Source organism: Herpailurus yagouaroundi, unplaced genomic scaffold, assembly GCF_014898765.1.
Source record: "Herpailurus yagouaroundi ecotype Mexico unplaced genomic scaffold, PumYag 195, whole genome shotgun sequence".
Lineage (NCBI taxonomy): Eukaryota > Metazoa > Chordata > Mammalia > Carnivora > Felidae > Herpailurus > Herpailurus yagouaroundi.
In genome coordinates this window covers 10,544,329-10,568,488 of record NW_024412426.1, presented here as the reverse complement: position 1 = coordinate 10,568,488, position 24,160 = coordinate 10,544,329, and the positions used below count along the sequence as shown (strand labels likewise).

The 24,160-nt window shown below is 41.0% G+C and overlaps 1 protein-coding gene across 2 annotated transcripts in view; it reads right to left on the bottom strand.

Annotated features, from left to right (window-relative positions):
- RGL1 (ral guanine nucleotide dissociation stimulator like 1) overlaps positions 1-24,160 on the bottom strand; it is a 258,991-nt gene that overhangs the window by 192,177 nt on the left and 42,654 nt on the right. The gene's annotated exons all lie outside the window — the stretch shown is intronic.

Sequence of the window (24,160 nt, the reverse complement as noted above, 5' to 3'; positions counted from 1 at the left end):
GGTTTTCCTTTAATGATCTTTAAGGGCCGTGCTAGATCTCCCTGGTGATTTATCAGCTCCATTTTCCCCCTTCATTTCACATTTTTCCTTCTGCTATATATCTTATGAATCCTTCCTTTTGCTTTTGGTAGATTCTATGTTTTTAAAGGCTACTTTTTCTACCACACTTCATAGTCATCCTCCAGTTTCTTTTCTCAGCCCCTCCCTGAGGCAATTCTAAATCCTCTCTTCTTCTAACACCATCTTCATTCAGCTTCTCCTCTCTTCACCCTGCCAGGTCCCGTGAGCTTGCTTCTAAGGTCTTCTGCCCTTTGCGGAACATTTACTTCTTCCCTAATAACCTCAGGAATGTTGCATAAAGTCCCCAAGGGCTTTAAAACAGACAAACAAACAAACGAAAAAGATAAAGGCACATTGGGGCATCAGGAGATAAAGCCCTCAGCTTCTCCTCAGGGAGAGGCCACTCCCCTCATGATTTTATCGCACCGTACTCTAGAAAGGGATATATGTGCCCTGAAGAAGAGAGAAGGGAAAATCTCTAATTTCCTCAGACTTCTCTCCTCACTAAAAGAAGTAGAGACCACAGGTAGTCAGAGCAAGACCAGCAGAAGTGCACACCTTCTCGCTAAGTGTCTCAACATGTGTTCTGCTTGGACTGGCAAACAATAAGGACTAACTACCGGGCCAGGAGCACTGGCATTTAGAAGAGAAACACAATACGGTCTTTGAGCTCAGAACTCGGGGTAAATAGGAGAAGCACATATTATAATATTGGCAATACAGTATACCAACGAAAGAATACGTTTCGGAATGATAAAGACCCAATTATAATCGCAGCTGCATCATTATAAGCTCTACCTTTTCCAGCTGAGTGACCTTGGATATGTTACTCAACCCTTTGAGCATCGACCTCCATATCAGTAAAATAGGAAAAATAATCACTTACATTGGATTGTGACACATGAAGCAATTAGGAAAGAGTTACGCGAATAGGATGGCTTGCCTCTAGGTGCTACCCCAGTTCAGCAAAGGACTAGATTTGATGATGTGCCTTTCAGCTCGCTCTGCAACCATATGAGACAAGAGAGCTGAATCAGTCCTACAGAGTTAATAGTAAAGGTATATTATTGAGAATATAGATAGATAACATTTGTTGAGTCCTCATTCTCAGGTAAACACTTTATATGCATTATTCACTTAAAACTTCAAACTTTCCTCTATGTAAAGAAGGGACTGTTTTATAGATGCAGACACTGTGGCTCACAGAACTGACTTTTCACTTACACAACCAGGAATAGTGGATCCACAATTCCAACCCCCAGGGGCCTAAACTCAAAGGCCATATTTTAAGCCACTACACAAAGGTCTTTAAAGTTCCTTGCTCATGTATCTGTCAAAGAATCTCGGTAATCTATTGCCACTCAAACATTTTCAATTGATATAAAAAATTTCATTGTAGGGGCCCCTGGGTGGCTCAGTCGGTTAAGCGTCCGACTTTGGCTCAAGTCATGATCTCATGGTTTGTGAGTTCGAGCCCTGCATCAAACTCTGCACGGACAGCTCAGTGCCTGGAGCCTGCTTCAGATTCTGTGTCTCATTGTCTCTCTGCCCCTCCCCAACTTGTGCTCTGTCTCTCTCTGTCAAAAATAAATAATTTTTTTTTAATTTAATTGTAAGTTTAAATGGCTGCAAATTACGGTGCCTGGATGGCTCAACTGGTTGAGTGTCAGACTTCAGCTCAAGTCATGATCTTTCGGTTCATGAGTTCAAGCCCCGCATCAGGCTCTCTGCTGTCAGTGCAGCACCTGCTTTGGATCCTCTGTACCCCTCTCTCTCTCTCTGCCCCTCCCCCACTTGTGCTCATTCTCAAAAAGAAAAAAAGCCTTTAAAATAAAGTAAAATAAAATAAAATAAAATAAAAGGCTGCAAATGATGTAATATCTGCTAGGTGGTAAGCTTAGAAATACTTGAAATATTTTAAAATAAACCTGAGATCACCCTTTTAAATGAGTCCAGTGGAATTTAAATACCACAGAAATTTGATTCTCAACAGCATCCATTTAAAATATATGTGCACAACATCTTCTTTTACGTAAATGAGATGTGCTCTCCTTCCTACCCACTCCTTCCCCACAACTGGGAGGATGTATTTGTTCAAAAAAAGAGACACATCTCTTGTACATGTACCAAATGTAACCTCCTCTGAGCAGCTTTCCTGGATGGACTAACCTGTTTACTTCTTCATAGTATCTATCGTGACCTGAAATTGTCTTGCACATTTACCAATTCATTTACATTCTGTCTCCCGCACTGGTATATATTCACCATGAAAGCAGACTCTGTCTCAATTATCACTATATTCTAAGCATACAACTGTTCCTTTAGCTCTTTGAAATTGTATTCCTGTCTCACGTTTGCTATAGGGTTTTATCTTAATGTAAAATGGTTTTAAATTTTAAATTATCTTGTATATAAATAAAATATAAATTGTATTTCTGTGACTAGAAGTTAAATAATATAGTCCTAGTTTTATTCGCAATATTACTAGTATATCATTGATCAAGACAATGTAAATACATGCACATTTTCATAAACAATTATTAAACATATAAAGTAAAATATTTTTGGAAATGTATGTCTTTTTTTAAGTTTTTTTAAAGTTTATTTTTTATTTGAGAGAGACAGAGACAGCGTGAGTGTAGGAGGGGCAGAGGGAAAGAGGGAGAGAGAGAATTCCAAGCAAGCCCTGCGCTGACAGAGTGCAGAGCCCAATGCAGGACTGGAACCCACAAACCGTGAGATCATGACGTGAGCCAAAACCCACAGTCGGACACTTAACCAACTGAGCCACCCAGGAGCCCCTGGAAATGTCTGTCTCAATGAGATAGACAGAGGAAGAATGTTTAATATCTTGAACATAAGTGATGCCAATTATTTCAAAAAAACTACTTTGGTACCCTACAGACTTTTACACTTGGAACAGTGAACTGTGTAAGAGTCAGAATGAGTAAGCAGTAGACCTTTCTTCGTAAGGGGGAGAAGGGAGAACTGATAAAACACCTAACTGTAGGTATTCTTTGATCAGTTTTAGGAAACATAGAACCATTAAAAGTTATAGATAATTGATCCCTTAAAAGTCGGTAACACCTCACACCTTAGAAAATCTTCATGTACACTGGGGGCACAGTTAGAAGATCCCTGTAGTACAGCAAACTGCCCCCCATGAATCAATGCCTACTGTGCTCAATGAATCATATCCCAGTATGGGATCAAATGGGCCTCTGACCCTGGCTGCCAGCTTTGTCAGGATGAAGTTCAGCCTGAGAGAAGTTCTGCTGCATTAACCCAGGACCTTCACTGCATCCAGGCAAAGAACTAGCTGTCTTTTGTGGAATAAGATTTAAGAAAAAAAAAAAAAAAAAAGCCATACAAAGTCACAGAATTCTAAAGCAAAAAGATATCTTGGATATTAACTGTTTAACTCTCTCATGGTACAGATAAGAAAAGATTACCAGCCAGTTAACTGGAAAGCTAGTACCAGAATACAGATCTTCTGATCTTCGTACAGGGTGTGACAGAAGGGTAGCCATCCTCTGAAAATGTGTGTCCCTCTGTCAACTGTGTGGGGTCGGTACTGGGAAGTGAGCCCTCCTGCCGGCGACTACATTTCCCAGCCCCTTAGCAGAGAGGTGCCGCCATGTGACTGAGTCCCAGGCAAAGGAATTTGATGAAAACGATGTGTGCCATCCCTAGCCTGACTTGTAAAATCCTCCCATGTGGCACCTCCCCAAGCTTTTTTCTCCTCCAACTGGCTGCAATGGAGACAACCCCCAGGGTGACCTCAGGAGCTGAATATTGAAGATGAAAGAGCCTCTTTCAACTGGGACCCCTGCTGACTTGTTAATTTCCCTAGTACGTTCTTATGAGCAAGAACTAACCTTCTGTTATGCTGGTGCCATTATACATTTTGGAATCCATTTGTTAAAACAGCCTACACAAGGTTTTATATAGCACACCACCCTTCTTTTCCTTTGCTCTGATGAGTAACTTCAACCCATCTTAAAATGTGAAAACGTAAAAGTTCTAGTATATGGAGATAACAGTTGGGTCCATGGGCTAAAGGTTGCATGGACTAACTAGTAAAACAGTAGCAATTCCTGGCTTTGTGGTGTTGTCGTGTGGAAAGTGTCAATAGCGCCCATCCCCTAATCATGGAAGATGCTGGTGGTGTCATAGCTCCCTGAGAAACAAGGCTTACCCCTCAAGGAAAGAGAGTTCTGCAAGGCTCCAGTGGTCCTCTTACCACACTATCCTGAGAAATGGACGAGTGAAAATCTCTGTATCAGTTCACAATCCAGGGCAGGTAGGGGAAAAGGGGATGGAAAGTGGGTATATTAAATCTTCAAAACCAAAAATTAGTAAAAAGAACAGGATAAAGAATAGAATCCCTGGAACTGGGGACCTAGAAGGAATCTAAGAAGTTGTACGATTACTTTTTCACAGTGAGGACTAGAAGGAGAAACTGATGGATAACTTTCAGGTACTACAATACAGACCAGGGTTCAATGCACCCTTGCCAATTCTTAGCTGTATGACCTCAATTTAGGTTGGTTTCCTAACCTCTCTAAGCCTCATTCTTAAGTTTCCTCATTCTTAAGATAAGAATAACCATACCCACCTAGCAAAGTGGTAATTAGATTAAACAAGATAAAAAGTATACAGCAGTGGCCCAATAAATGTTGGTTTCTTTCCTGCAACAAGATCAGACTCAGAACCCCAGCTCCTCACCCCACCCCTGTTCAGCCCCTTCTCAGCCCCACCACACTGCCTCCAACTCCCAATCCCCAGCCTTACGGCAGTGGCGGCCCACGAAGCTCTTTTGGGTGGCCTGGGGGCTATTTAGTAGAAAGATAAAAACTGTTAATGTCTGTACTTTTGTTTCTGGCTTTAATCATTTGATATATAGCTATTTTTTTAAAAAAACTAAAAGACACTGGCTCCCTGTGGCTGGCTGTAACAGTATCGTGGAACAAACTTACTGTGAGTCAGGCCTTCAGTCTTAACCCCGGTTCCTATACGTCCTTGCTCTGTGCCCCTTTGGGATTTGGCTTTCTCACCTGGAAACCAAGAGGCTTAAATTACATAACTAAGCTAGGATTATTACTATTGATCCTAAAATTTTATCTGTTCACTCATGTGTCATCAAAAGCTTCACCTTCACTTAATTCTGGAGCGTAGTTCTTGTCCCTGTGATTTTGTGGCATTGAGTGTTTCCATGTCTGCTAGCAAAGCAGAAGTAGGTGGAATAGATTCTCTGTCTGATCTTTTATATTGAGGTGGTCATCAGTTTGAAAAAAAGTAAGACAAACCACCTTTCAAAAACTGTACACAGTCATCAGAAAGCTGAATTGCATTGTTCTCTGGCATAGGAGCGAATGTGACTCAGATACAAAAAAATGAAAAACCTGGTAGTTAGGTTAAGTTAAACATCACAGGGGCATGAAATAATGAATGAAGCAATAACTGAAGCAAGGAAATAAATTAATGTCTGTCCAAAAAGAAGAAAAATCCCCACCCAAGATATGCATTCATTAAAGCAATATTTACAGAAAAGGGTGGAGAAACTTTCAGTAGTGTTTTCACAGAAAATCACTGTGGTGGAAATAAATGCCACATTTTTTGTGGCTAAAGACGTTAACACTTATGACACCCACACAGGTGACCCCAAAGGTCAAGGACTAACCAAGACCCAGAAGTCACTCCCAATGGCAGGCCATATCCCCTTTTCTGACAGATTCATTCGTTAAACAAATATTTATTGGGGTGCCTCAGTGGCTCAGTTGGTTGAGTGTCTGACTCTTGATTTTGGCTCAGGTCATGATCTCGTGGGTTCAAGCCCCACACTGGGCTCTGCGCTGACAGTGCAGAGCCTGCTTGGGATTCTCTCTTTCCCTCTCTCTCTCTCTGCCCCTCCCCTGTTTGCACTTTCTCCCAAAAAAATAAACATTTAAAATATATATTTAAAAAATATGTATCTATTAAGTACCTTCCATGTACCAGACTCAGGTCCAGGGCCTGGGGATACATTGGTAAAGAAAATATACAAAATCCTGTCATTCATTTAAATCACATTCTAGTGACTAATTTACCTCTAGTCCTGGAATTTGTAAGATAATGTTTCAGTCAAAAGGGTCATTTAAAAATAGGGCCCTATACCTCTAGATTTAAAAAAGGGGGGGGCAATAAACTGTCTTTTAAAAACCTCCATACATACCACTAGCATCCAGTCATTAACGGTAAAGGAAGGCCATGTAGGTCATAGCTATGTGGCAGACTGTTCAATGTCAACTGATAAAAATTACCTCCTCACAGTTGGTTTGCTTAGCAGAGACAAATATCTCAAATGCTTGGAACCTGGGACTTTTTATAATTTGCAGTCCCCAAATTAAGATTCAACAGGTACTTCCCAATTTGTTTCTTTATAAGAATTCCACAAAACATTTCTTTATTATAGCACCAGAAAACCTGATTTCCACACGTTATTCTACTTTAGGAACTGGGATTAAGGTCCATGTCAGACCCCCATCCTCGATTGCCCTTGTTACCAGCCAACACTCACAACAATGAGACATAAACTAAACTATTATAAGACTCACTGGGTTGGCTTCCTTGTCCAAAACACCAAGTCATCCTAGTAAAATTTGTTTTACACCAAGCCTCAGAAACCAGTGAAGAACGTGGCCCATTGGTAATCACAAAGCGAGTGACTGAGAATTGTTCACGTGAATGCATGTGTGTACACACACACTCACTTACTTAAAAACACAGGGAGAGCTCCAAAATCACAGTATTAAATCATTAGCAGGAGTTATTGCAGCTCAATGAAAAAAATGAACCACTTAAAACCCAAGGCTGTCCTCGTAGGCACTGACGTCTCCCTCCCCGTAAGAGTTGACAATGGCACGCTGTCAAGTGAATACCTCACAGCCTCCTCCCGCTGTCTCAGGCCTCACGCTGCAGCTTTACAAAGATAAAATAATAAGTATGTGTCAATCAGGCCTTCTTCAACTAGCTCCGGGCAATGTCTGTCAAAGCCCCCCGCCTCCAGGCCAGTTCTGCCAGGAAATTACCACTGCCCAAGGAATGGCTGACAGCTCCTGACTTGGTCTCTTGGTAGGTAATTTTCTCATTTCCACAACTCTTCAAATTCGGAAAATACTTTCTGATCATTTTAATTACATGACTTGGGATACTTTAATCCTCAGAAAAGCCCTGCCAAGTAAATCTGAACTAATATTCTGGTTTTATAGATGGGAAAAACGAGAGGCTTACACAAGACCACACAGCATTTCACATCTGTGACTAACCATTTAGTTCTTGGATAGATAAAGTGACCTGTAACAGTATCTGTTTGCTATCAGAGTGTCGATTATGAATGTCTTCTGCTTCTTCCCTGCTCCCATCTCCCTCCTCCACCCATTCCCAGAGTTCTGGGAACACTGTAGATCCTTCAGAGATACCTAATGAATCACCTGACATAGCACCCCAGGGCAAAGCTCAAGATGGTGCTTGAACCCACGGGGCCTCACAGGTTCAACTGAGTGTAGAACAGGAATCCCCAGATAATTATAAAAGAATGTGTAATGGGTTCCCTTCCATGGCTTGCCAAGGGAAAGTCTAAGGAGCCCCTAGACTTTCACCATTACACCTTAGTAACCATAAGAGGGAGTTGGAGAGACCCAGTAAGAGTGGTTTGTAATATTTCACTCCTCTCCGTGGTGTTGCTCTGTCATTCCTATATACACCCACCTACACACCCATTAAGTGCAATGGGGGATGAGGGTAGTTGGAAAGCTCCCAGAAAGCTACTCACCCAGGCTAGGAGTGGCTGCACACCCCCAATGACAAATGTTCACTGAACTGCATCCAGGGACAGTTCATGGGAGAAACTGATGACTGTTCCCTAGAATATCAGTGTCTTTGGACACAGAGCCTGGGCCTGCTTCTCCCTGAAGAGGTTGACAGGAGCCAAACTGCAAAAGCAGAGTGTAGAGGAAGGGCAGCAGGCTACACTCTGAACAGGAAGATTTGTGAGTTTCCTAGGATCCAAGTAGACGTTGCAAAGGGGGCCCAGGCTTGAGACATACCGAAGGGACCCCTATCTAAAAGGGCTGACTCAGTAATAGATTTTATGGGGTAAGCCTCCAGGAAAAGGAGCACAGGAGAGGGCCAAAGAACAATGAAGCAGAGAGATTCTCAATGAAAGGCTTCCAAAGAACCCAGGAGAGTGACCCACAGAGAGAGAGCCCGTCACGCATGTAAGCCCGTCACACATGGAGAGAACATCAAGGACTAAGAAAGAGTTGGATAAGCAGCATCCAGATACACAAAAGGATTTTGTCCCTTTCCTTCTAGTTGTCCACCTCCACCAATGATCCTAGAAGAGACCCAGAAAAAAAAAAAACAGAAGGTAGAAAAATGAAAAGGAAGAGCGTAACATTATTGAAGGCCCTGGGGGTGGGGGAGGGGCAGGAAACTGTTCCCTGTCTTCATTCCCATTGACTTGTGTCCATTTAATAAACCTGGTTGCACAATAGGTTAAGGTAGATCTTGAGGCCTTTCCTGATAGCCCATGCCCCATCCTGCTCTGCTCTCCATTTCTTCCAATCACATGATACGGGGTGAGGAAGCAATGTAGGGATATGGAGTATACCTTCTATTCTCTGATGAACTTCATCAGCAGCACCTCAAAAATGAGGGTTTACACCAATAACCAGGTAACCTCTAGGTTCAGTTCCAGGCCAGCTCTTATATTCAATTACTTTAAGTCTTCAGAGAACTGAAAATCCTTCTTTCTTCATCAAAAGGTTGGAAGCCCTTGGTTTAATGAATTGACAGTCCCCAAAACTTAAGCCTAGAATCTGTTCAACAAACCCTGTGTGATTTCAGGAGTAATACTTGATTATTCCAAGTCTCAATTTCCCCATCTGTTTGTTGCCTAAGATCCTTGAAACCTGCTTTCTGCCCATTTTCCTGGGACATGGTAAGACTTCATGTGAGACCTGTGTTAATAATATTATACAGATGTTCCCAATTTAGTACTACAAAGTTGAAATCTGACCAGAATCCTCCCCTCAAGGGCTGGACACAGTGGTACTAACTTGACAAAGCCACCACCATAGGTTTGCAATTACTTTCTCCCCATACAGCCACTCCTCATGACTGAGAAGGCCAGTGGTAAGTGGTGTCACTTGGTTTGTCACAGGACTTAATTGGGTAGGTAATCTCCTATTACTTTGTGCAGGTCTGAGCAGGTTAGCGATGGGAGTGAGAAGAGGGGTCAGAACATAGAATTAGTCTGGCCACAGCCACTGAGAGAATTGGTATAGTCCCATGAATAAGAGGAGGTTCAGTGTGGCAGGCAAAGTGCCTCCAATCTATAATGGTCCAGATGGCAATGGCAAAGACAAACAGCGTGAGGTGGCAAGGTCTCAACAGGTGGGCATCAGAGAATTGGGAGGCAGACACCAGAAAAGGCCCAGAATGCAAACCATAAGCTTCAAGTAAGTCTCTCAACAGATGATGGAGCCCAGGCTTCAGGTTGGAATTTGGGACAGATCTTTAGGCTCTGGGAAAAGCATAATTAAGAACAAGGAAGGGGTGGGGGTGGGGGAGTGGGGGGAGTGCCAGAATGGCTCAGTCAGTTAAGCATCCAACTTCAGCTCAGGTCATGATCTCACTGTTCATAAGTTCAAGCCCCATGTCAGACTCTGTGCTGACAGCTCAGAGCCTGGAGCCTGCTTCAGATTCTGTGTCTCCCTCTCTCTCTGCTCCTCCCCTGCTTGCACTCTGTCTGTCTGTCTGTCTCTCTCTCTCTCTCTCAAAAATAAATAACATTAAAAATTAAAAAAAAAAAAAAAAGGAAGAAACATGGGTGCCTGGGTGGCTCAGTCAGTTAATTGTCTGACTCTTAGTTTTGGCTCAGGTCATGATCTCGCAGCCTTGTGGGTTCGAGCCCCACATCGGGCTCTGTGCTGACAGAGCCCTCTCTCTCTCTCTCCTCTCTCTCTCTCTGCCCCTCCCCCACTCCCGCTGTCTCTGTCGCTTTCAAAATAAATAAATAAACTTAAAAAAAAAAAAGAATCAAGGAAGGAGCAGATGAATAAACAGGTAAATAGGAACCAAGATAATCAGAAGGCCAGTTATAAAAAATAAAGGATAGGGATTGCATGTGAGAAGAAAGCAAACATCCAGGCACTCAGATGAAGGCTAAAGGGCAGAGGCAGACCATCAGCAAGGAGGGAAATGAAGCCAGGAGAGCCTGCACATCCAATCTAGTGGCCCCACCTGGGGAGAGGAGGAACCCTGGCTAGGAAAAACCAGGTTGGGCCTAAACAACTTATGTCAGGCTTGAGCTTAGTGTTCAGATGATGGGATCGATGTTAAAATCAGTGAATTTTTCTCATTATATTCCCTCATTGCTCCACTGAGAATAAAATATGTTGATCAATACAGAAAGACGGGCTCTCTACAATCCTCCTCAGGGACTCTGTAAGGTGGGCACTGAGATAAAACATGGAATCACAGTCCAAGTCCATGGCCTGGGGCAATATTGGAACAGGCCCTAGATACAGTACCATAGATGAGGGCGCAAAGTCTGGAGCAGTAGCAAATAGTGAAAAATGAATTTTAACCTATCATTCAGGGCAAATCATATCAACACATGTGAAACCTATTAAATTCTGAGCTCCTGACCCTGCAGTGAGTGTATTAGACGACCAGGCCACCTTGCCTCAGAAATATTGGTACCATGGGCCAGATATCACAATTCATGGTATCCAAAAATGGGCACACAACATTTATGAGGAAGAAGAAGGCTAAAATCTTTACAATTCAACTAAATGAGGGTATGGATATTATAGTTCTTCCTATTCCCAAGCGAGCCAACAGATAAGACAAATTGTGTGTGTGTGTGTGTGTGTGTGTGTGTGTGTGTGTGTGTGTGTGTTTCTACTAAAGATCCTCCCTGAGTTCACTCAAATCTAGCATTGTTGTTCTAGCATATGTACTGTATCAGTCAATTCACAGGAAAACAAAAGGAAGGAATTTAGCACAGAAAGTTCCTTACAAAAGTGATCAAGGAACTGTGTCCTAAACAGTTCCTTACACAGGAGTAGAATCCAGAGATTAGCAACAGTTGGTAGCCACTATACACTCTTAGTCTGAAGAGATAAAAGGAGAAGGTACAGTATACCAGAACCCAGGAGCTGGGCCAACAGGGGTGTGCTGGTAAATGTTTAACCAAGGCTGTCTGTTGGAGGAAAGCCCCCATTTGTAAAGTCTGCAATCTCTGAGGTAAAGATACTCCCATCATGGCTTATTTTAAGGCATCAAAGTGCTATCACTAAACATGAAGTTGGGAAAAAATGAACAGCATTTGCCCCTCCTGAGCTAGTATGAGCTGGTTCCTGCAAAACACCAGGCTGGGGTCGCATGATAGAAGTTGCAGCCACAGCAGTGGACTCAGCTGCCGCACCAGTGGAGCTCACAGAAGCAGGGGAAGTGGGGGAGCCGGGGCGGGGTGGGGGTGGGGGTCCGGAGGAATGCTGGTCTCTCCCTCCTGCCTCCTTCCATCATCTAGTGCCTCCTACTGGCCCAACACAGACAGAAGGATCCCCAAGCAGGAAAACTACCCCACCCCCCCACCCCACCCCCACCAAACAACACAGAGCAGAGTGGAGAAAGGGAGAAAATGGACCTGAGACACTTGTGATCCTGATATTTTTTCATATGCTCGATTACATGAACTTGGCAATGCAGGGTTGAAATGCATGTTGCTTACAACTGCAGATGAAGTATCAGCATGCAGTTAAAAGTTCAAATTTGGCCTCAACATACAAAACCAAAGACAGTGTTGGATCATTGAGTAATACTTAAAAGATGGGCATAGAGGTATTTGAGAGTCTTTTAAGGACACTATTGAATATCTTGTAACATTATCAGATACATTTGAGAGGTATTTTGTGCAATACAAGGAGAATTTAAATTCACCACTGAACACTCACCATCATTCACTCAGCAACCATTTCTTCAGCACCTATGCAGACTCTGTTCCAGATATTTGGCATATAGCAGTGGACAAAACAGACAAAATCCATGCCCTCAAGGAGCCTATACACTAGCAGGGGAGCTAGACAATGAAATAAATAAGCAAACCATATAGAATACTAGAAAGTGATAAGCACAATGGAGAGAAGAAAGCAATGGAATAGGGATAAAGAGTGATGGGGGGTGGGGAAGTTATGATTTTAAAAAAGATTGGTCAGGAAAGGCCTCACCAAGAAGGTGTCATCTAAGCAAAGACTTGAAAGAAGAGAGGGAGTAATAAGCCAGGGGCATAGGGTAGGATAGGGAGAAGAACCTTCCAGGCAGAGGGAAGTTTCCTGGGTAGAAGTTACCTCACCATATTGTAGAAACAGCAAAAATGCTGGGGCAGTCAGGGAAGAGGCAGTACAGATCATGCATGCCACTGTAAGGTCTTCAGCTTTTGCCATGAGTGAAATGGCAAGCCCCTGAAGGGTCTGAACAGAGGACTGATATCCCAAGGATCATTCTGGCTGCTGCTTTTAAAATAGACTGAAGGGGTCCAACAGTACATGCAGGGGGACCAGGTAGGAGACTACTAAAATATTCCAAGCTCTCAAGAGATGATGTGGCTTAGATCAAGGTGCCAGAAGTAAAAGCTGGAAGAGCTGGTCAGGTATGGAATGTATCTGCAAGATAGATACAATAAAATTTGCAAAAGACTGGATGTAAGTTGTGACACAAAGAGAGAAGGTGAGAGAGGACTCTAAAATGTAGAGTCTGATGGATGACAACTATGAGTGGACCAGCTTTGGGGAGAAAGATATGTTTTGTATTTAAACATGTAAGTTTGGATGCCAGTTAGAAATTTAAAACAGGTTGAATAGATGTATAGAAGAGTCTACCTTGTGTTCTACCCAGTAGAAGACTGAGCTGGAGACATAAATTAGGGAGTGGTCAACATACAGATGGAATTTGAAGCCAGGAAAGTGAGTCAGATCCCTAATGACTGTGGACTGAGTATGACAACACTTCTTAACTGAGATTCTGTGAAAAACTTAAGACAATTGCCCAAGACACCCATTGTATGTAATGAATTGACTTCCCTCCTATGCATCTAGAAGAGTGCTAGTTATTTGCCTTGGGAAAACTGAGAAGACAGTCCTTCAAATGGTTACACATGTTATGTGGTTCAGATAAGAAACCATGGTTGGGAAAGGCTGATTGAGGACTTCAAACTAGTCAGGACAATGAGGAGGGAGCAGAAAGAAAACAGACAAGTGGCCAGTGAGGTAGGAAGAAAGCCAGGAGGGAGAGGAGACCTGGAACTAAGTGATGGAGAGAAGGATCCAGGGGATTGAATGCAGCTGATGGGTCCTTCGAGGTGGACACTAAGAACTTATGGACAGACACGGAGGTCTAGGAACCTTTGACAAATGCAGTTTTAACAGATGGGATTGGACTGGGTTTAAGAGAGAACAGGAAGAGTGAGCCTTCTTAGGTTAGAGTTTTATGGTGACTAAAATTGGACCAGAAACTTCCTACCAATAATTTTTCAAGCTTCTGGGTCAATCTGATTGAAGATTGTTCTGAGCAAGCTTAGCTGTCAGGAAAATTACATGGCAAGAATTTATCTCTTAGAATGTTTTTCAATATTGGGCAATCAACAAGACTTAAAAATATACCCAGATATCAAGGCTCCAACTGACTACATAAATCCAGATTTCAAATGTTTGTGTTCATCATAAATAGTCTGTTGGTGTTACTAGTTAACTTGAAAATAGGTAGTTATTAGAAAACTGCACTGATAAATTTATGCTGAAAAAAATAGAACCTATGGCTTCACATATTGGGCCACATATGTGATTTGCCAAAAATACTTAAAAATACCATACAATAAAATCATCCCTAGTTTTTTTTAATTTTTTTTTAATGTTGATTTATTTTAGAGACAGAGAGACAGAGCACAAACAAGGGAGGGGCAGAGAGAGCCAGAGACAGAATCTGAAACAGGCTGAAAGCTCTGAACTGTCAGCACAGAGCCCGATGTGGGGCGTGAACCCACGAACCGTGAGATCATGACCTGAGCTGAAGTCAGACACTTAACCGACTGAGCCACCCAGGCGCCCCCTTTCATTCCTAGGTTTTCAAACTTCCTTATATACATTACATATATAGAGAGCTTCAACCCCCTGAAAGCTAGAAGCTAATGATATAAAATTTACTACTCTACAGTTCTTATGACCCAGTGGTCTGTTTATATGATTTGCACAAGTCACATAAATTCTCTGAACCCTCGTTTCTTTTCCTACAGACCAAGAATGGGATGCTGGAAGCAGTCATGTAAAATGCTTTAAAATTACTAGCAATGGGGCTCCTGGGTGGCTCAGTCAGTTGAGCAAGGGACTCTTGATTTCTGCTCAGGTCATGACCTCACGGTTTGTGAGTTTGAGCCCCGCATCGTGCTCTGCACTGACAGTGCAGAGCCTGCTTGGGATTCTCTCTCTCCCCTCTCTCTGTCCCTATTTCACTTACACTCTCTCTCTCTCTCTCTCTCTCTCTCTCTCTCTCAAAATAAATAAATACACTTTAAAAAAAAGTATTAGCAAATACAGTTTCTCAGTAGTGATAGTAAATGGCATATTAAGACTGGGCTGACTGGACCAATTGGGAAGCTTGAGATGTTTACTAACCTAGACAGATGGCCCAGCTGACTCAAGTGAATGTAACGAGAAGGGCCTAAAATAATAGAAAGTACCTAGAATATGCAGAGCGCCTATAAAGGCGTTTCTTGTCTGCTTGCTGTTAAGCCAATGCTCCCTGCCCTGGAGGGGTTGGGGGTGCCATCAGCATGACATCATATCTGAAGGAGCGGCCTCCACACACGCACTATGTCACACACACCTTCATTTATGTGGCTTCAACTCTTTCCCGCTTAGATCATTCAAAAACGTTGGTGACGGGGGCATGGATATTTGAGATTCTGAGGACTACTTTGCTTTTCATTTTCAAGGCTTTCTGAAAACAGCTGCAGAAATACCAAGACCTTTGGAAAAAGGCTGATCTTACTACATTTTCAGCCAGACTGCAAGCTGAGAGAAGTGGAAATATTACAAGCCTATTTTCCTGAAATCCCTGTCAGAACTGCTCCAGCAATTTCTTGGCTTTACACATGACCTCAAAACAGGACAATCTCCTCTTCCAAATCCATCTGCATTTTTAGCTTTAGCTCTAGCCTTACATTTAAATATGCAGTTAAGTCAGGTACAATAGCCCCACAGGCCCAGTGGTACCCAGATTTGCAAATCTGAGTTATTATAGGACCCTAGGATATAAAAATCAGATGATGAATACAAATCACAAAAATCTTATACCCAAAGATTCAACTCCAAGAAATCTATTACCAGCAACACACTACAATATCTTTTCAGACCAGCTAAAAGATAAATGCTTTATTTCAAAATGATCGTAAGCAAGGGTTAAGTTAAGGTTGGCAGATGTCAAGAATTTTAGTTGACATTATCTCATAGCTAGCATTTTAAAATCCAGAACAACTTGGGGAAAGATTGAAAGAGAAAACCATTACCCATGTTCAATGTAAAGAATATGAATCAACAACTTCAAACTAACCTTTTATTCACTCAATCTGGAATTAGCAGACTTGGGAGGCTGTTGTAAACAGTCAGTACTGCACAGCTTACCCTTGCCTGTGTTCAGCTAAATGCACTAGCCACAGCTCGGCACATCACACTCTCCTGGGGACTGCTGCATCCAAGAATTCATGCAGCCAGTGGTCTTGGAAATAAAAGTTAAAACTTTCCCTTCCCAAGAGAAATTTTCTCCCAAAATTTTCTCCATTGGTCCCTCATCCAGAGCCATTTCCTGGGCAAATGACCAGAGGAACACCCATTCAGAAAATCAGAAATCATGTTGCCAACAAATTGAGAAGTTAAAGAGACAGTATTGAGGGAAGAGGCCACATGTTCTAAGCCTTGCCTTAATAGCCCTTCTAAATCTCTAGAAGACTGGTTCAAATTTGGTCTAGGCTGAACACACAAATTTATTCTTTCAAAGGGACAGAAGGCTAAGTTTGGACAAGAGTCATCCTGGGAGGTCCAGCCCAAAGAACACTAAAAGGTCAAGATCGCTGCACTACTACCCCAAGGGCCTTCTAGTCATTTCCGGCCTGCGCCCAACTTCTGGAGCCTGGTTCAGTTCTAACACAAACCACATGCTCAGCTCCAGAACAATGCATAATACTTTCAGAACTAGGAAGGCCTGCAGGTTGGGTTGGATATCACAGGTATGTTCTGGTGAGCAGCAGGCTTCTAACTTTGGTTTTATTCTGGCTCAGCTGTTCACAATTGGAGAACTAGACCAGCTTCTCACTCCCTTCATTTCATGTCCCTTCCATGTAATCTAGGATGCCACTTTATCATGTCAGATACCATGAATTTAACTTGAGAAATGGAGGGAGGGAGAGAAGGAGGGAGGGAGGGAGGGAGGGAGGAAGGAAGGAAGGAAGGAAGGAAGGAAGGAAGGAAGGAAGGAAGGAAGGAAGGGAGTGGGGGAGGGAGGAAAAGAGGGAGGAAAGAAGGGAGAAAAAAGATGTATTTTAAAAAACCAGAAAGATAAAAGAAAACTTAGTAAATCAAATAATTTTCAACTTCCATATAAAAACCTTGACGTGTGCACTCCTCCAACCTAAAGAAGCTAAGAAACATGCAAATCATGCACCTTTAAGACCCCTACTTTACTGTGGCTTTCTAGGACTATTTTGGTGTGCTTTGCACCATCATTTATCTCTTATATAATAAAAAGATCTTTCTACTTCACTGCAAGCATTTTGTGCTCTCTTCTGTATTCTCTTTAAATTTTTTAATGTTCTTTAATGCTTATTTATTTTTGAGAGAGAGAGTATGAGCAGGCAAGGGGCAGAAAAGAAGGAGGCACAGAATCTGAAACAGGCTCCAGGCTCTGAGCTGTCACAGAGCCCGACGCAGAGTCTGAACACACAAACTGCAGGATCATGACCAGAGCCAAAGTCGGATGCTTAACGAACTCAGCTACCCAGGTGTCCCCTTAATATCTTTCTTAATACATAATTTTAAGGCTATTAAAATCTAACGTCATTAAGTTAATATCGGTTATGCATTTTTAGGTTAATAAATCTAAACCAACAAGTTTCCGGCATCATCAAATTGCTCAGTTATTCCAGTTAAACTGAATTCTATGTCAAATATGGCTTACTGATGTTTGATATAATTTAGGTTTATATGTGCTCTCCCTCTCTCAACATTATTATCTTCCTAAAATATTATCAGATTAGTTGCCTAAAAAAAGAATTATGGAGAAATCCCTGTTGCATTATTTGTTTGCATAAATGTATAGCTTCTTTGCTTCTCAATTACTGAGCTCTTATCAGTCCCATAAATCAATAATATGAAATGCTTCTTCATTGCAATCCTTTTTGGAATAAGCCAAAAAACAAACTTATTTTCCTCATATATCTCTTTCCTTCCTCATTAACTCACACTTATGACATATAGAGCTATCACTTCAAAGCATGTTTGTAATGGTGAAATGCTCACTAAACCAGAAGTGGAAATCCATCACTCCTAGTGGTGAAATATTAGTATGCTAACCTCCAGTTGGCAATGGGCTGGAAAAGGACTTCAACCTGAATGTTTTCTATTTGTATTGAGTGTCCCATATTAAAAGAATATTGACATCTATGGCAAATAATCAAGTTCATTATGTTTAATTTTTATTATGAAATACTGATTTTTAGGCATAAGTCTTTACATTCAAAAGGTTAAATAGAATAATTCTTTCAAAAAAACTTTGCTTGATTAAATTAAAGACACTGACAAATAAAAGAAAAGAAATACCAAGTCTATAGAATTGTCTGCCTTTGAATCTAGTATTTTTTCATGTGCACGCCAATGGGATAAATTTTCACTCATGTCTAGTTGAGTGCAGTTGATGCTTGAACAACGTGGGGGCTGGGAGGCCAACCCTGCTCTGTGTATAACTTTGGGCTCCCCAAAACTTAACTACTAATAGCCTACAGTTAACCAGAAGCCTTACCAATCAGATAAACAGCAAATTAATACATATTTTGTAGGTTATTTGTATTATACACCATATTCTTACAATAAAGTAAGCTAGAGAAAAAAATGTTATTAAGAAAATCATAAGAAAGAGAAAATACATTTCTGGTACTGTACTATACAAATTCCCTATATAAGTGGACCCACACAGTGTTCAAATCCATGTTGTTCAAAGGCCAACCGTATTTTCTTTCTCTGAAATTGGTGGTATCGGCTCCAGAATTTTGGCCTTCATTGCTTAGATGATCTCTTTTGATAATAAGTTAAAGATGCCTCATGGTTACTGATATACTTTCAGGAAAATATCATTAATAAGTATTAATACCTATATTGTTATTTTGCCTCTTCAAGCATTAGCCTGAATCTCCATCCTCTCTCTTTCTCTCTCTGTTTTCCCTGAATTCTTCCTTTTTCCCTCTCTTTAAGACCTCTTGAAAAGATAAGTGGTTAAAATGCTACCTATTCCTGATTAAAATGATAAAATTTAGCATTCTTTTAAAATTCTACATCTATATTTTTAAAAGCCAAACTCTATCCATAGAAAACTGGCCATATCCATATACAAAACACAGTTTGCAAATAATCCCAAGGGTTCAAAGCCCCTCTAAAGCCTATCAATGGGTGTACAAATGGTCTGCAGTCCCCAGAGTAAACCCTGCTCCAAGCGGTTTCTCACAAGTCAGCCATCCAACTCTCCATTGGCCTAAGGCTTGCTACCTCCCCGGTCCTTCCTTTGGTCAATATTGCCAAGCCCAAATTAACTGTGCCTCTCCCATGAAGCCCTCCCCAACTCCTTCAATTCAACTCCACTTTCTACCTTTCCTTGTTTCCTAATACACATAGAGTCAAGTCTTAAAACTTTGCATTCAATTTCCCTCTAAGTAATTCATATGGGCAACTTATACCTCAAACTCTAATTGGTAAAGCCCTGAAAGCAGATACAATACACCTTAGATCTCTGCAGTTCCTCCACGGCACTTGGCACAGCGCTAGTGAATATTTACTGAATGATCAACCCGCTCATCTACTTACCCTCTGGTAGCTGCTGTCCCATCACTGCTACTTTGCCCGAGGAGAAGGATGGGGCCAAGAGCATCTTTTTGAGCAAAATCTAGGTTATACAGAGCTCAGGGGCTATCACACACCATTTTGTTCATCACTCAGCCACCATTTAGTAAGTTCTCACTGTGTGTCAGGCACGAAGCTAGGCACTGGGAATACAAAAGTGACCGAAATGTAAGCAGATGAACCTTGCAGTAACAGGGGCACAGAAGGCAGCAGTAAAAAGGAACAGGCAATTCTCTCCCTAAAGAGGTTAGTAGAGTTGTCACTGAGAACAGGATGCTGGAAATGGATGGTGAAAGAATTAGTATGAATTTACCAGATGAACTAGGATGGGAAAGACATCCCAGGAGAGTAACAGCAAACAGAAAGGCCAAATGCACGGAAATAACATGTCTTTTACCCCCTGCTCACTTTCCCAAGTCAGCTCTGGGATGAGTCTCCATTTCAATAATGCCAACTCACCTCACCTTCTGGATTATTTACCTGAACTCAGTAACAGGGATTTGTTTTTAAGGATTGACTAAGGTACACTGCCTAGCAAATATGAATTTCATAATACTAAATAAATTTCGTAGTTTGGATTTGGAAATCCTACTCCAAGTCTAAATTATGGATTTGGATGGACATCCAATGACTGACTCAACATTCATTTTATTAGGTTACATATTTTACAGAGAAGATTTTGAATACAATTTTAATTTTAATGATCTGTCTGCCTTCAAGGGATAAAATAAATCAAGAAAAAAATTGGTTTTAAAGCTATTTATTCAACTTTTCCATTCCTGTATCATTTACTTCTCCAAGCAAGTTTCAGTTTCTTTGTCTGCTGGCTTTATAAACCTCTCTTTGGGCTTTAACAACCATGGAATCACTTCTGTGAAGCTTAATATCCTGCTTTAACATCCAAATATGATTCACATATTGCATCTTCAGTATTTCTAAAACAAAACAATCTGCTTGAACTTAAAAAAAAAAAAAGTTACTTTTCTCCAGAACCCTTACAAACATGCCTTCCAATCTCTGGAAATGGGACTCATTTAATAAAACATGCAATAATCTGCTTCAGGCTCACTTTCCTGCCTTGTCCTCTACAAAGAAAGATTAATAACACTGCTAAACTCATTTTATTTTAAAATACTAATGATATTAAAATGCATCAATAGTCTGGCTTAAAAAAAGTTGGAAAGAAAAAAGTCAAGAACTGGTTGCAGAGGTGCCGTTTCTGGCACTTACTACTTTTTCAGAGACTTTCGCCTATAATTGCTTTTAAAGACATGAAAGCCTTCACTCTCCCCAAATATATCCAAAGAACATGTCATATCTGAGTTCTTAGAGGATGCTCACAAATTTATAATAAAGACACAAAGCCTCACGGATGGTGCTACACAAAAGGTGTTTTTATTGTTGTTACTAATCTCAGATACACTATTAACTGTCAACTAAAGAAGCAAGCAGAAATTTCCTAGGGGCACCTGGGTGGCTCTGTTGGTTGAGCATCTGACTCTTGGTTTCGGCTCAGGTCATGATCTCACAGTTGCATTGGTTCAAGCCCTGCATTGGGCTCTGCGCTGGCAGCGTGGAGCCTGTTTGGGATTTTCTCTCTCTCTATGCCCCTCCCTGGCTCACGCTGTTTCTGTCTCTCTCAAAAATAAGTAAATAAAACTTTACAAAAAAAAAAAAAACCCACAAAGAAAGAAATTTTCCTAGAAAATACATTTAAAATTATTTTGAGTTGTTTCACAAAACTCTGAGTTCAGATCTTCATTGGCCTCTTCATTATCATTTGAGTTCTAGGACCCCCAAAGCTAAAAACAGTACAAGAATGAAGATCCTCATACTAGAAGGGCAATTACCCTCATAATGATGACCAGGATGCTACAGTATATTTGTATCGTGATTTATACTTACAAGGATTCTTTCCCAAGACTCACCTCATGTAATCACCCTAAACCTCCAAGAGAGATAGCAAACCTACATTCCAGAAGCAACATGCCCAAGGACATAAGGCCAGCTGGTGGCAAGAGTAGAATCAAAACCCAGATCTTACCAGTACAAAAAAATCTTTTCCATTGCACCAGATATAGAATGACCGATCAATCTCTGTCCCCATCTTTCTTTGCTTTGCATTTCTTAATACTCATTGATTTGTTTTAAATATAGTATTTCAGTATCCTTAGGCCATCATCTTAAGTTTCCAGTTTTAAAAATGTTTTAATCAGCCCAATATCAATTTCCTCTTTATTCACAGTTAACCTTACTGGAAGAAGGGCAGTCCAAAGCAAATCAAGATGTTCTGCATTCATTTCTATCTCTTCTCTTTACCACTGTTGAAGCACATATTGAATGCCTCTCCCAACCAGAAAAATTGCTTCCCGTTCATTTATTGGGCCAGGCCTCTCCCAGAATACACTGTAATTGGTTTCCTTTTCAGGTTTCCACAGAATCCCTCTCAGAAAGATCACAGGGAGCACAGGACGCAAGCAATAAGGCCCAAATGATACCATATGTTTAAGATTATAAGACTCTAATATCAATTTCAAAAACACATTATTACATAAAAGTCTTTCAGGGCACCTGGGTGGCTCAGTAGGTTGAGTGTCCAACTTCAGCTCAGGTCATGATACCATGGTTCATGAGTTCAAGCCCCACATCGGGCTCTGTGCTGATGGCTCAGAGCCTGGAGCCTGCTTCGGATCCTGTGTCTCCCTCTCTCTCTGTTCCTGCCCCACTTGCACTTTGTCTCTCTCTCTCAAAAATAAATGAATATTTAAAAAAATTTTTAAATAAAAATCTTTGGATTCTTTTAAGACTCTATCAAAGAACCCTAAGAAAATCGGCCAAGGTGTAATTTTGCCTGAATCCCCAACCACTGAAAGAAAACCAAATTTCTTTCATTCATTCATTTGTTCAGGCATTCATGCATTCATTCAACATGAAGTTCAGTATTGCCAGCAGTGTTCTAGGCCCCAGGATTTCAGTGGTAATAAGACAAGTTTCTCCCTTGTGGAGCTCACATTCTAGAGGTAGTAAGAAAGGCAACAAACCCATAAACAAATAATATCATGTATTGTTAACTTGTTAAGTATAATGAAAGAATAAAACAAGATGATGGGGAACAGAGTGGAAGCAGGGAAACCAGTTGAGAAGTGATTATGGTAGACTAGGTAAGACAGGAAAGGAGGCTGCTGAAAAATAGTTAGATTTAGCACTTGTTGATAGATTTGATGTCAAGCTTGAGGAAGAGAGAAATTGAGGATTATGCCAAGATTTTTGCCTGAATAAATGAGTGGCTGGTCAGTGGTACCTTAGCTAAGATGGAAAAGACCTTGAGAGAAATAGGATAGCGGTAGGAACAGCAAGGATCCGCTTTACTGCCAACTCACAGGTGCCATCTAAGTGGAGATGTTCCTAAAAAAATAAAAAGACAGGGGCACCTGGGTGGCTCAGTGGGTTAAGCGTCCAACTTCGGCTCAGGTCATGATCTCACAGTTTGTGAGTTTTAGCCTCATATCAGCCTCCATGCTGACAGTGCAGAGCCTGCTTGGGACCTTCTCTCTCTCCCCCTCTTTCTGCCCCTCCCCCATTTGTGCACAAGGGTGCTCACTCTCTCTCTCTCTCTCTCTCTCAGAATAATAAATAAATAAACTTTAAAAATAAATAAAAAATAAAAAGACAGTTGAATATACAAGTCTAAAGCTCAAGGGAGAAGTCAGGGCTAGAAATCCAAATTTGACAATCAAAGGAATTCAGATCAGATACAAAGTCATGGGACCAGATGGAGTTTACCTCAGGATATGTGTAACCAGAAGAGGTTCAAATCGTGGCTTTGCCACATATTAGCTAACTTGGGGAAAGTCTTTAACTTGTCTATGTAGGGTCAATATATATCTGAACATGGTAAGAAATCTGCATAGCACCACACAAATACATGTTGTTGTCAAACTTCTAGAAATTAACACCATAGGGAGACAGAAACGGTAAAACCAAGAATGAAAATGCATATTTCCTGACCATGGTAATAAATTACCAGTTACCTCAGCAGAGGAGCAAAACAAATTGCCAGCAAAATCCCTAAAGAAAGTGCCACCGAGGGGGCACCTGCGTGGCTGAGAGTTAAGCGTCCAACTCTTGGTTTCGACTCAGGTCATAATCTCACAGTTTCTGAGTTCAGGCTCCACGTCAGGCTCTGCACTGACAGTGAGGGGCCTGTTTGGGATTCTCTCTCTCCCTCTCTCTCTCTGCCCCTCCCCACTCACACTGTCTCTATCTCTCTCAAAATAAATAAATAAACTTAATTTAAAAAAGAAAAAACAGTGCCACTTAGGAAAATAAACATAAGATAGCCCTACCTCTGGCCCATTGGAAAAAGAAAAGATTTTCATTAACAAATGCAGCAGTTGAAAATAGTATGCCACACTATTAACAGTGAATTTTTCCAGGGGCTGAGTTTATAGAGAATGATTAATTCTTAGAATTTTATCATTATTACTCTCATAATTAGAAAAAGAAGAACACAAAAGGATAATATAATAAATAATTATGATTTCTGAAAATAGTGTTGATTTGGCATGACAGATATAACTAATAGGGAAAAAATAGAAACTCATGGACTATGTTCTAGAAGCTCCAATGTGGAACTTAGAATTGCCAAATGACTGATAAAAGTGATCTAGATGATGTTCTTGCTGAACTCTAATGCATGTTGGTAAAGTAAAAAGTAAAATAAGAATCAGCTGAATACCCTTACAAGTGCTGGGGTTTTAAAAATTTCAAAGATCCCATACATTTACCTAGCCATTTATAAACTTGAAATGGTAGACTTTTTTTTTCTTTGGATTGAACCCATCAATGTGTATTAACTGTTGGAAATAATTTTTTAAAATAGCAGACAAATTAAG